General features: G+C 43.2%; 1 protein-coding gene and 1 pseudogene across 4 annotated transcripts in view; one reads left to right on the top strand and one right to left on the bottom strand.

Annotated features, from left to right (window-relative positions):
- Nucleotides 1–12,857, bottom strand: part of LOC149354270 (uncharacterized) — a 239,916-nt gene that overhangs the window by 75,564 nt on the left and 151,495 nt on the right. The gene's annotated exons all lie outside the window — the stretch shown is intronic.
- On the top strand, nt 11,336–12,822 carry LOC149354271 (uncharacterized; annotated as a pseudogene). The gene is made up of 2 exons (XR_016289640.1): nt 11,336–11,518; nt 11,769–12,822. The product of XR_016289640.1 is annotated as an uncharacterized LOC149354271 (transcript).

Here is a 12,857-nt window from a genome sequence, read left to right as displayed (position 1 = left end):
TGCATTTTATACGCATAGAAGATATCACACAAAACTAACAATCAACTAAAGCAAGCCAATTCAACCAATGAAATGAAGGAAGCGACAACAGTGGACGTTCGTTATAAACATTGAATAATACATAAATACATTTTCAGTAGTATTAGAACATTCTATACGAACAGAGTTATACACTCTTTAGTACACTACATTTCGTCAAGAGATTAAAAGTTATTTTTATCGATAATATCCACTACAAGCGAGAGAAATTTGGGCTTCTTTTAGCCATTGCTGGAAGAGTGTTCCAGATTTTTGTACCAATATATGTTAATAACCGTGTGCTGTATACGTTGTAAACGGCGGGTTAGTTAAAAAATATAATAATCCTCACTTTGTGTGTGCCTTTTTGGTTTGGTTTGGCTTGGTTTGGTTTATTGGGGTTTAACGTCCCAAAGTGACTCAGGCCATGAGAGACGCCGTAGTGATGGGCTCCGGAAATTTCGACCACCTGGGGTTCTTTTGCATGCACTGACATCGCACAGCACACAGGCCTCTAGAATTTCGCCTCGAAGTGCCTTTTTGGGAGTATAAAGATGGTGGAGGGAAACGTGTTATTACTTGACAGAATTTTATGCACAGCGCAAGCTGTTTTGTAATCACGTGCGACTGGGAATGGCATACTCTGCAGTTCGGGAAATGGTTCTGCAGTATGTTCACAGTAACCTGAAAAGGTTAAAATGCGCACAGTACGTTTCTGCAGAATGATGAATGGTTATAGATATGAAGGATAGGTATAGCCCCATGATTCAACGTAGTGTGTGAGTTGAGAGTGAAAAATTGCGAAGTGTATTACTCTGAGCGTTTTTAGAGGAAAGTTTTGTCGTGCTTGAAGAAGTAAATAAAAGCATGGCTTAGTTTCTTCTAATCGTTACTGGTGTGCTCCTCAAAATGCAATGACGAGTCCAGCGCGACACCTAGGTGTCGGCATGATTCGACTTGAGTAATGTCTTTCTGACCAATCCTGAGGTTACTAGCACCTTTGTCTTTGCTGCCTGAAGATGTGAAAATTACGCAATTTGTTTATGTGCACTTCACCTTTAATTTATGAGCGGTAAATCATACAGCCATGTTATTTAATTCTCTATTAGCAGTTTCTTCTAGTCGATTAATATCTTTACCGCAAACGAGTACAGCTGTATCATTGGCGTATATAACGGCATCACCATCTTTTTTTGCAGTTGGGGAAATCATTTATGTACAAGGAAAACAGAATTGGCCTTAATACCGATCATCAAAGTCGGAGGTGTCTGTTTCTATATGTACTCGTTGCCGTCGTTGTGTATGATAGCTTCGAAAAAACTTTGGCGCGACGTCGCGGATTCAATATCAAGCTAATTCTAATAATAATAATTCATGATCAACCGTATCTAAATCTTTCTTTAAGTCCAAAAATATTCCAATAACTGTTTCTCCTTTATGTATACTATTATGTATATATCTTTTACAATGGGTGTAACGCCTTTGCTTGTTGATTTGTTCGGTCGGAATCCGTGCTGATTAGATACCGTCAGATTGTATTTTAATAAAAAGTTTACCTTTCGTTTTGTTATAAGTTTCTCAAATAATGTACTAATTTTAGATAGGACTGATGCAGGCCAGTAGTTTTCTAACAGATCTGGATTCCCATACTTAAACACAGGAGACACTCTTCCCTTTTTAAGAATATCAGGGTACGTCCCGGAGTGATAGGCGGTGTTAAATATCTTTACTAGGAATGGAAAAAGTATGTCTATATTTGATTTTAGAAACTTTGTGGCTATAGTATCACAACCGGCAGCTTTACCAGTGCGTAATCACAACACCAAAGAACTTATATCGGTGGATGTTATATCGAAAAATACATAGGACTGCACAGAACTGGTAGGCAATCGAATGATTAATTGGAGGCAACCATTGTAGTTTTTTTTTTCATTTTTGGCGCGGTGGTAGCTTTCCCTTCCACTTACTATATCCCCATCCAGCCTATTTAACCATTCAATGGTGTTTGCCCATAAATAATTAACTACTTATTCGATGTCAATCAAACTTTTTGTTCGATTCTTTATCACTCATCTACTACAGTTCAATTCATTTCAAACATTATTTTCATTCCATTGCATATTGTTCCACTATTTAGCTGTCTCCGGCATTTTTCCCATCCACTCACTATACCGACGCCCGCGCTATTTCAAATTTTTGCGGTATTTGACTCTAATTAATTAACTAATCATCCTATAGACCTAATTTTTTGCCAGCGTACTCGCGTCATCATCTTTCGATTACAGCTATGCGTTTTGCGGACACGTTTTGCGGACAAAACCTCGCCGACATAGCCTAAGAATGCTTTCGCATTAACAATCAGCACAACATAGCAGCTCAGTGTAGTACAGTGGAGCGCTGCTGCGGAGGTTAACTACAATAGCCGTAACCGCAAACGTTGAATCACAACACATAATGCAGCGACCTTTAGAGTTAGCGACCGGTCACTTCGCTGATTCATTTATAAAGAGGGCATTATCATTTACTCACGAACAGCGTTGCTTGAACGGTGAATATGGCAAAATTAGTGGTTCTGCAGTCCTTGCTTCCTTGGCTAAAATGACCGGGTTTCTTTCTGTATTATGTAAGCAGAATCTCGGCAATTGACAGATAAAATTGGCCCGGACATCCGCTCTACGGTCAAATGTTCCTTGTGAAATAACGCATTCGATGGAATAAAGTTCAAGCCGGCGCGGTGGCTCAGTGGCTATGGTGCTCGGCTGCTGTCCCGAAAGACGCGGGTTCGATCCCGGCCGCGGCGGTTGAATTTCTTTGGAGGAGAAATTCGAGGCCCGTGTACTGTGCGATGTCAGTGCACGTTAAAGAACCCCAGGTGGTCGAAATTTCCGGAGCCCTCCACTACGGCGTCTCTCATAGCCTTAGTCGCTTTGGGACGTTAAACCCCATAAAACCAAAACCAAAACCAATAGAGTTACACGTCGTAGCTCTCATTTAAACGTACAACGGCGAATCAGTAACGCTTCAAGTCAGCAGTTTAGTTCGTGCGGCTCTTCTTTTATTGCCACTTTTCAAGCACCCTGTAAGGAAGACCTGGCTTTGTAGGCCCTTCTTACGAGTATTTCGCAGGAATATGCTCGGCCTGTAACTGTTGGTCAAACAAATGTCTTACACCACTATTACAGGGGTAGAGCCATCCCACCGCTATAGTTAAGACAAGCTTTTCTTGCTGTCTTTGCTGAAGGAGAACATAGTAAATTACCAATTCGTTGTTCTTTTTTTTCCTGGACCCTCGCTGTCTTCAAGCCCGATTGGGCAATAAACTTCCGGTGAAACGAAAATCCCTGCCATTAAACAAGTCTGCTTCCGTAGACTGCACAGTCCGCGTCAGGAGACTCACCCCTGCGTTTCTTGTGTTAGCTGTGTGTTTGACAGGTGTTTTTTGAGGTTGCTGAAATAGGGTTAAATCTGTGAAAGTTGATCTATTTATAAAATTGAACAGAAGCCAACAGCCACAGAAACCAAGGGGCACAGGGGATTTTTTTTAGTTATTTATTTTGTGGTGTTGATCAATTTAGAATATTACTGAATATGTTATCGTTTAAAGATAACTGATTAGAAAAGCAGAAGAAAAAACAACCACATGCTGCCGGTGGGATCCGAACCCACGACCTCCGGGTTCGGATCCCACGGAAAAAAAAATCCCCTGTGCCCCTTGGTTTCTGTGGCTGTTGGCTTCTGTCATATTTATAACGAGCCCCTCAGCCCCTTCCCTTGTTTATTTATAAAATTGTTTTTCAAGCTTAAAACAAGTAACTTCTATGAAATGTTCTGAAGCTTGATGTTTCTATTATTTCTCTTCGAAGTGAAAAAAAAACAGCTTCAATATCAAATTGCACTGAACAAATGCGCGCTGACGCGAGAATTTTCAGGTAAGCTGTGTAGCCCACTCCGCGAAGTAAAGTAACCGCCGGTCGGCGTCAGACAGCCGCTGTGCAGCGTCCTGCTGAAACACCAAACAACCTGAAAATGTCCGTTTGGGCTATTCTGCTGTCTTTAAAAGTAAGCATAGCACACTGGATATTTTCAGTGCACGAAGACACTGTTGCTCGTTCCAAATAAACTTGATGAAGGTTCAACTGCCGACAGGAAGAGTTTTGAAGAGTAAGAACTTGTGGTACACCCAGAGCCATGCGTCGGCCGTGTGTGCCAGAATTTAGCGCCATGGTGGTCAACCCGCGGAATCAATGCTTCCAGAACAATTTCTTCAGCGTTAGACATTCTATTACACACCAGAAAATGCGGGAAATTTAATCTCCCGAGCATTCCCCAAACCTGTTTCTTAATGAACCCGTGAAATGAACACTGTCGCTGCCAATTATGTCGTAATTTACCGTTTGCGGTTAGGCTTATGAATTCACTCCCCCCCCCCCCCCCCCCAGCAGCGCTGCACCGTACTCCGCTATGCTGTTATGTCCTCGTGCTGTGTTTCCCCTGCGTACAATCGTCGTCGTCCTGTTTTTTCTCGTTGCTGTTTTATCAGAGTGCCGTTTGGTCCAGCGTACTGCTCTGACGCATGCTGTTTTTTCGCTGCGCTGTATTGTCGCCATGCTGTTTTTCCCGGTGCTCTTTTGTCGCTGTGCCGTTTTTCCGTATCACTGTTCTCTCGCTGTGCTGTTTTTGAACAGTAATGAACTGTTCTCTCACGGCGCCGGTCTTAGCGTCCCAAAGCGACTAAGGCTATGCGGGGCGCTGTAGTGAAGGGCTCCAGAAATTTCCACCACCTTGGGCTCTTTACCGTGCACTGACATCGCACAGTACACGGGCTTCTTGCATTTCGCGTATAATGAAATGCGACCACCACGGCCGGGATCGAATACGCGTCTTTCGGGTCAAAAGCCAACCTTTCGGCTTGACGTGAAACGTTCGCAAAGTTCCTCATCGCATCAAAAGAGTTTCAGGCTGTCATGGCGCCTCTCTGGCGTTTTCTGCGCCAAATAAACTGGTTAAGCTGTGTTCCCGTATGTGCATGTGCGCATGTGCACACGTGGCTGCCAAATAAGGCACGAGATATTTGTATCCTACCGCACCAGTTCCATCGGTGTGGGGTCGGCCCTCTAACTTTCACGTGGAAAAACTGTTCTCTTCTCTCGGGAGTCCAAGGGAACCGAGGCGTCTGCGAGGGAGTGACGCGCAACCAGTGGTGTCAAGTGACGTGGTCTAACAACGCAAAATCATCCGCCATAGACAAACAACAGAATCGCATGCCAGGTCTTTATTACGCTATAGCTATTGCAGGGACCTTCGGGGTTCTGATCAATGCAAATACGAAGCTCAGCCTGCGTCAGTACAAGGCCCACAACCTGGAGAAGTGCGCCTATGTGACGCTAACTGTCTCACTGACAATGAAATCCTCCAGGCTAAATGAGACATTTCAGACTTCGAAAACGACCTATAAACTTCTATTCACAGTCATGCGTCCAGTAAGAGAAGGAAAAAGTTTGATGGAAAGCGCGCTACCGTTCTCCCTCCCCCTCGACAGCACCAATGCCTTTTTTCACGTCGTCTAACCCCGATGGTGGGAAATGCTCTACCGTTACCGTTATGCAGCAGGGCCCCACGCCTTACAGCTCTTAGATTATAGATTCTGAGATAAACATACTGCGGTAGGCCTTTCATTGGTCCGTTATGCGATTTGAAGAGGGGCGTCTCTTGTCTAATGGCTGCTGCCTGCTCATTCAACACTTTTTTTTCGATCCCACGTTTTACAATTTTCAAAAAATTATTTTAGCCTCGCTTTCCATCCCTACCTCCGTGAGGCCTCCGCATTGTGAGGTTGCCTTCAGCACCATGTTTTTCTCTCCTCCTTTTGCTAGTCCAGTTGTCTAGCGCTGCTAGAATTTTCTTCTCACTGCCTAACTTGCTGCGTTTGTTCTTTTCTGTGCCGCAGCTTTCCCAGATTCAATGTTTTTGCTAGCTCTGTGCGCTAAGCGCGAGTTTAGCACCATTTTAAACTCACCCTCATGTACGGTGTTGAACCGGAATTTTTTCAGGTTCTGTAGGGCTCACGCTTTTCGGTTTCAGCTCCGAGTTCGGCTCAGGAGCGCCACTTTGTTCTGGTTTGAACCAGCTTCAAACGGGTTTGGGATCCAAAAAAGTTTTGAATGCGGACGAATTTTGCAACCATCATCATTTGATGACGTCCAGCTTGAATTTTTTTTTTGTGCTTCCACTAGCTATGTGTCGACTACCTGCCTTTTGTTCTCTCTGTTAATACTTTTAGATTTGCTTTTATTAAGAAACGCAGTTATCTTTCTATAGATCATTTCTGCACAATGCTGGTCTTGGTTTGTGTTTAGCCTTGATGTGCTCGTTCTTTATATTACCTTTATATTACACTCCGCCTGTTTATTGAATACTGCATGCTGAATGACGACTTGCCCCGAACAGAAGACAAGCACGCCAGATAGAATGATCCTTTGTTGATTTATGAATCTATACCTGCATTTAGAAAGCTACTGCAGGTAATAAACGCGATTATCAAGGAGCAAATGCACATACCGAAGCTCCCAGATTGCTCCCTGTTTGAATTTTCAAAGCTGAGGCTGGCAAATAGCTTTAATGAATATTTCACTGGTGCTGATCTTAACATAGCTCTGCAAATTCCTCAAATTAATTATTTTCGATTGCCTGGCAGTTCTGTCCAATCCTATGTATTATTCGATATAGCATCACCGAAATAAGTTCTTTGGCGTTCTGACTACCCACTGGTAAAGCTGCCGGTTGTGATGCTATAGCCACAAAGTTTCTAAAATCAAAAATACACATACTTTTCCCATTCCTAGAAAAGATATTTAACACCACCTATAACTTCGGCACCTATGCTGATATTCTGAAAAAGGGAAGGGTGTCTCCTGTGTTCAAGTGCGGAATCCAGCTGTGTTAGAAAGCTACCGACCTCTATCTGTCCTATCTACAATTAATACATTATTTGAGAAACTTATAACAAAACGAATGGTAATCTTTTCATTAAAATACAATCTGACTGTATCTAATCGGCACGGATTCCGACCGAACAAATCAACAAGCAAAGCCGTTACAGCCATTGTAAATGATATATATATATATATATATATATATAATTAGCCTGAGTTGCTTTAGGACGCTAAACCTCAATAAACCATAAACCAATAGTTTACATAATAGAGAAACACATATAGGCATATTTTTGGAATTAACGAAAGATTTCGATACGGTTGATTATGAATTATTATTATTGAAATTACCTTGCTTTGTGTTCCGCGACGTAGCATCAAACTTTTTTCGAAGCTATCTCACACAACGACAACAAAGAGTACATATAGAAACAGACACCTCCTAATTTTTGCCAGTCTCACATGGGGTACCACAATGATCGGTATTAGGACCAATTCTGTTTTCCTTATACATAAATGACTACCGCAACTGCAAAAAAAGATGGTGATGCCGTTATATACGCCGATGATACAACTGTACTCGTTTGTGGTAAAGATATTAATAGAAAAGAAGTTGCTAATTAAGAATTAAATAATATAGCTGTATGGTTTACCAGTAATAAATTAACGGTGAAGTGCACGTAAACAAATTGCGTAATTTTCACATCTTCAGGCAGAAAAGGCAAAGGTTCTATTAACATGAGGATTGGGCAGAAAGACATTACTCTATTCTAATCATGCCGATACCTAGGTGTCAGGCTGGTCTCGTCATTGCATTTTGAGGAGCACACCAGTAACGACTGCAAGAAACTAAGCCATGCATGTTTTGTACTTTTTCAAACACGACAAAACTTTCCTCTAAAAACGCTCAGAGTAATACACCTCGCAATTTTCTACTCTCATCTCACATACTGCGTTGAATCATGGGGCTACACCTATCCTTCATTACACAACCATTCATTCATCTGCAGAAACGTGCTCTGCGCATTTTAATTTTTTAAGCTGTAGGTGTTTGCAGCGCACACGAAACACGGACGGACAGAAAAGGGAACGAAACACAGCGCTGTCCATCCGTGTTTCGTGTGCGCTGCAAACACCTACAGCATGAAAAACCAACTAGCCCAAGAAAAGACGATTCTGAATCTTTTCAGGTTACAGAGAACACACTGCAGCACTATTTCCCGAACTGCAGATTATGCCGCTCCCAGTCGCACGTGATCAAAAAACAGCTTACGCTGTGCATAAAATTATGTCAAGTAATAACCCGTCTCCCTCCACCATATTTATACCCCCAAAAAGGCACTTGGAGGCGAAGTTCTAGAGGCTCGTGTGCTGTGCGTGCGATGTCAGTGCACGCAAAGGAACTCCAGGTGCTCGAAATTTCCAGAGCCCTTCACTACGGCATCTGTCATGGCCTGTGTCGCTTTTGGACGTTAAACCCCAATAATCCACACCAAACCAAGAAGGCACACACGAAGTGAGGATCACTATATTTTTGAAGTTACCCGCCGTTTACATCATATATAGCAGGCGATTATTGCACATATACTGGTACAAAAATCTGGAACGCTCTTCCAGTAATTGTTATAAGAAGCCCAAATTTCTATCGCTTAGTACATGGCATTATCTATAAAAATAATTTTCAGTCTCTTGCCAAAATGTAGTGTACTAAAAACTGTATTACTTTGGATAGAATGTTCTAATACTCTTGAATCAGTATTTATGTGTTATTCAATGTTTGGAACGAACGTCCTCTGTTGTCGTTTCTTTCATTTCATTGGTTGAATATGATCGCTTTAGTTGATTGTTAGTTTTGTGTAATATCTTCAATGAATATAAATGTATGCAATTTTTTAATGTTGACGCCTGGGTACGCTATCTTGTGCACTGACTGCATGGGCCCGAATTAGCAGCTTGCTAAGGGCCCACATGCTTTTATCACCCTCTTTTGTATAACCCTCATCCAAAGTGAATGAACTGAAACTGAATTATACGTACACTTTCCTGCACTACTTACATTGTAATAATTTCGGTATGATGAAATTCGCAGAAGGCATAAAACGAGACCTGGCCCACCTCCTGACAGAGCCAAACGTGGGTAACGCACAAGCAATTAGGAATTTACGCCAGTGAAGCCTAAAAAAAGAATTTTAAGCCAATTGGTTTCGCTAACCGCTGGGTGCGCGAAAATTAGTTATGCAAAACTATCGGGAAATAGACGATCGATAATATAGATAGATTTTGTAGCTATCGGTAGTGTAAAAAAACTATCGATAGTAGTACTATCGATATACAATCGATAGCTTTATCGAAAGTACAATCGATAGTAGAATCAATAGTATTACTATCGATAGTATTACTACAGATAGTACCGCTCTCGATAGCCGGAATATCGATAGTTAGAATGTCATTAGTAACATTATCGATACTAACCCTTTTGATATTAAACATCTGTTGGCCAGCGATATAGCCAAACGCATCCTCATTGGAACAAGGAAGTCTAGACCGTGCGTGGTCATATCTACCTTGTGTTCAGTGCATGGAAATGTAATGCAATGCTTATCAAGCATTTCATCGATGGTGCGGTTGTAGGCGTGGCAGTGGTTTATCGCTCGACGCTTGGAGGTATTTTGGAGGAAGCTTGGAGGAGTTGTTCACACTAACTACTAGGTGGGCTAGAAACGACCGGGCCGCTGGGGTCTAAGGCAGTGTCCTCTCTTGTCATACTTTCAATATGCTAAATCACTATTTCGCTAAAGTCGTCGCGCAAGCAGTGGGTCTTCCACTAAGACGACGTGCCATCGCCGACTCGATTTCTCGCCTGTACTGGACGGCTGGTGCGTCGCAGAAACGACAGGTTCACGTTCTACACGGAGTGTCCAGTGACGCGGCTTAACAATACAAAATCGTCCGCATTAGCCGAACAAGAGAATCGCACGTCAGGGTTACCGCTTGTCGTCGGTAGGCTGGATTGTGGTTCTAATCAACACTAAGTAATGTCTAGCTCTTGTCAGTATCAGCGATGTTATCTGGTGAATTCGAGCTGAAACTACGCCAATACTGTCATTGAAAATTTGAAGCTTGAAACTGATTCGTAGATTACCAAAAAGATATATACAGAAGGTCCCAGAGCCAAAGGCTGCATAGGGGCCTCCTCTTACTTAGAAATAAGCACGAAGCAAGACCGCGTTACATTCGTATGTAAGGGAACGGGAAAATAAAAAGCATTGTAGCACATGAAACCCTAGTGGCCAAGTTTAGGCATTTAAAACTTCGAAAACATGGTATAATATTTACAAAATAATAGAGCTCTCCGGCCCGCGAAAGAAGGTAAAAGGTAAAATGAGCGCGGTCGCTTCACTGTCCCTCTGCAGCCCTAACCCTTTCTCCGACAATCTCTTCCCCCGTTCGTGGGAAAGGGCGAGCAAATACCTATTCGGCCCCCAATTCGTTGACTTGTGCGTTCTACTTTTCGTTTTTTAGGAGAGGCGTGTGTCTTGTCCTGATACTGCTCCCGGCTGCTTTCGGGCTCTTTAGCCAAGATTTCGTTTTCTACCGTGGAAAGCCAATTGTTTTGGACACGCTTTCAATTCATTTTCACTTTTCTGTGAAATCTGTGTATTGACCCGTTGTTCATTGCGACCTACTGTGGAAAAGCTATGGGCACCGATTGATCAATGGTTCCAACATCATTCACGCCCCTTCGCAACGCGCAGCAAGGCATGTTGGGGTTCAATACACACGCGCCTTCTTGCTACGCCTTCGCGTCACTCCCTTCAGGCTGCGAGGCCCTGATTGGTGCGTCGTGCCGGCAGCAACCAAAGCCACCTAGAGAGAGAAGGCCCCCGCACGACCTCCTCTCTTTGGCAACTACGTCACGCTAGGAGGATGGTTGTGTCGGATGGGAGAGAAGGCCAGCCGGCGGCCGGCGGCGCGCCCATAAACCCGCACGCGCATCCGCAAACCTGCTGGTCAGTCTTGGCTTGGCTTGGCTGAGCGTGGCTCTTCGGCCCGCAAAAAATATTGAAGGGTCGTGCATGGGAACGCCGTTTGTTTGTTGAGGTTATGTTTTACACTACTTTTTAATTATATATACAAATAAAAACACATAAACCTTGAACAGTGAGTATTACTAAAGTGTAGAACAAAGCATATAGATATATATATTCCCACTATATTGTTCTCCCGCTGGTTTGGACGATTTTGTGTCAGTTGCTGGCAACACTTTCAGGGACGGGAAAGCAGCAACATGAGCAGCAAGAACCACGTTTTTGACAGCATCGTGAAGCATGGCGCATCTTGAGTGATCGTAAGTGGAGCTTACGAAATTGCTGCTGGTCGTTTCTGTGCTATTATTCATCCATTGGAATGCAACAATGCCTGGCTGTTGCTGTGCACCCAACTGCAAGTCAAATTATGACGGCGGCCCAAGTGTCCGAGTGCACAGGTTTCCTACTGACCCGACGATGCGGGCAGCATGGGTCAGAGCAGTTCCCCGGAAAGACTTCTTGCCAACGAAGTACACAGTGGTAAGCATTCTTTTTTGTATTGTTATATGGTGCTCTCGGACGAAAAGCTTTCGTCGTGCGGTTTATTTGCTGATGGTCGCTAATGCATGATTTCGGTTACGCATGGTACCATCGTAACGCTCGTGCTGACGACCTTTATTTTTGACTCTCAGACACAGCGTCAACAGGGTCTTTGAATTTTTCGGCACGTTTGCTAATGCCATCTTTTTTCCACTTATATGCTCATTTGATTTTTTAAATTTTATTTCAGGTATGTGAAAAGCATTTCCTGCCCACGGATTACGTGAAAACAACTGCCTACACAGATATCAAAACTGGAAAAGTTGTCGAAATTTCCTTGAAAACCATTCGTCTGAAACGAAGTGCAGTCCCAAGTTTGTTTCCGAAGTGCCCCGCATATTTATCGCGACCACAAGCGCCGACTCGAGAAGCACCAGATGAGAAAAGGATGCGCTTGGAAGCTGCTTCTTTACAAGAGGCAATACTGCTTTCGAAGCAGACTCAAGCTGAAGAGGAGGCCAAAAATAGGATAACCGGTTTCTCCGATTTCCTCGATGCCTTGCCAAGCCTTCAAAATTCCGGCTTCTGGACTATTGTCAACAAGGATGGGAAGGTTTTCTTCTTGGATTTGACACTTCAGTACACTCCTGCAGTCCGTTCGTCCGTGGTTGTGTCATCAGACCTTCGCGTAGAAGTGTTTTTTGGTGAAACTCGCCTGAGCAAGTGTGGTGAGGTGCTCCTGCCTGAAAAGCTTTGTGACCTAAGGGATTTGAAAACAGTGCTACAGATGATTGAAGAGATGCAAAGGAATATCTCCATTGAGCCTTCTGAGAAGATTCGTCGTCTTCTGCAATTGGTAGCTACTTTACTGAATGAAGTGAGTGATGAACATTTTGCATGCAAGTTGCAAGAATGGCATTTGGAAGTGCTGAAATTCTGCAAAACCCATGTAGATCTTGTTTTAAACAATGCTAACCGATATCCTTCAGATTTCTTGGTTTTTGCAAGCCTTTTGTTCACGATTTCACCTCACGCTTACAAGTTTTTAAGAAGCTCGATGAAAGTTAAATTACCGCACCCAGACACAGTCAGACGGCTCTGTTCATCATATGATGTAAGTCCTGCTACAGAGCAACAGGAATCCAACTTCCTTTCTTATGCGAAGCGGGTTGTGAACACTTACAAAGAGCATGAACGGACAGTGACTTTAATGATAGACGAAGTGCACCTTCAAGCATATTTTGATTACAAGGCTGGCTTCGTGGCAGGTGCTGCTGTTAACTCATCAAGCCCTGCAAAAACAGCCCACGTATTCATGATCCAGAGCCTGCTTTCTTCA

The sequence above is a fragment of the Amblyomma mixtum genome, chromosome 3, assembly GCF_055824585.1.
Source record: "Amblyomma mixtum isolate Tamu chromosome 3, ASM5582458v1, whole genome shotgun sequence".
Lineage (NCBI taxonomy): Eukaryota > Metazoa > Arthropoda > Arachnida > Ixodida > Ixodidae > Amblyomma > Amblyomma mixtum.
This window is presented reverse-complemented; position numbering and strand designations above follow the sequence as displayed.